This window comes from Fragaria vesca, linkage group LG5 (assembly GCF_000184155.1).
Source record: "Fragaria vesca subsp. vesca linkage group LG5, FraVesHawaii_1.0, whole genome shotgun sequence".
Taxonomy (NCBI): domain Eukaryota; kingdom Viridiplantae; phylum Streptophyta; class Magnoliopsida; order Rosales; family Rosaceae; genus Fragaria; species Fragaria vesca.
In genome coordinates this window covers 27846108-27847454 of record NC_020495.1, presented here as the reverse complement: position 1 = coordinate 27847454, position 1347 = coordinate 27846108, and positions in this window count along the sequence as shown.

Here is a 1347-nt window from a genome sequence, read left to right as displayed (position 1 = left end):
CTCTCTCTCTCTCTCTCTCTCTCTCTCTCTCTCTCTCTCTCTCTCTCTCTCTCTCTCTCTCTCTCTCTCTCTCTCTCTCTGTCTGGAGTTTACCAGATCTCCAACGAGTTCTCTCTTTCCACTAAGGTGGCAACAATGCCGCCATGAAGATTTCCGAAGACGAAGGTCGTAGATCAAAACACAGTGTTGACGCCGTCGAGATCCGAAGCATAAGCAAATCCAGAAGAAGCGGGAGGAAGAGAAGCGCAAATTAGAAGCCAATCTAGCGTCACCTCCTCGTGTGACGTCGCAATCGGTGGTGGTGCTTCGACCTCCATGTCAAACCCTAATGCCGCTGAGACCACCACCTCTGCCGCGCCATCCTTGGCTTCCAAAGCCCTAACCGACTAGGAGAAAATCGACGGACTCGATCTCGGACTGGACGGAGGAGATCGAGAGGTTGTCGGTGTTGTCGTTGTTGAGGAGGTATTCGCTTTGGGATTGCGGCTCCAATTCACGTCCTCTCTACCACTAGATCGTGATGCTCTTAGCCAAGGATAAAAGTGTTATCAAAGAGGTTTCTGTCTTGGTCTCAGACTCTCACCTTCGCTCTGTAGTGATAGGGTGCAATGATTATTTTTGGTTAATTTGTTGCTCAATTCGTATGTTACTAGTGTGTTTCTTTCATGGTTTGATGATAATTACAGGCAACATGCATGTAGTAATAAGTTGATTATTGGCGGTTAGTAATGATTATTGGGGGTCAGTAACTGATTGTTGGGGGTCGGTAACCAAGTTATTGGGGGTCAGTAACCGAGTTACCGGTGACCGAAATCCGGCAACCGAAGAAAATCTGAGTTACTAGGGGTTAATAACCGGCGACCAAAAAAATTTCGGCAACCAGTGACCGGAGTCCGGTGAAGTTTTGGCAAATTCTTCACACTCTTTCACTTTCTCTCTCCTTATACATGTTGAAGTGGTAATTAAGAGTAAAATTGTCTTAAAAAAATATATAAAATATTATTTTATTATGACTTGAATATAAATTTGTGTATTTTGGCACAAATAAGAACACCTTATATTGGAATAGGCTCATGTCATTAAATTCGTTGGAATGGGTAATAAGGGGTTTAAATTAGTACTAAATGGGCATTTTTCCCTAGATTGGATTTAATCTATAGCGGATTTAATTGTAATTATGGATTATTAAGTTAGGTATTATCCAGTGATAGTGCCAATGATTGTAAAGAAAGGACATGCAAGATCAAATCTCTATAGTGTGTGTATATATATATATATATATACAGAACAGAGCTTCTCAGCTGCGAATATCTGCATTTATTTTTACGGTGCGAATTTCCACTTTAC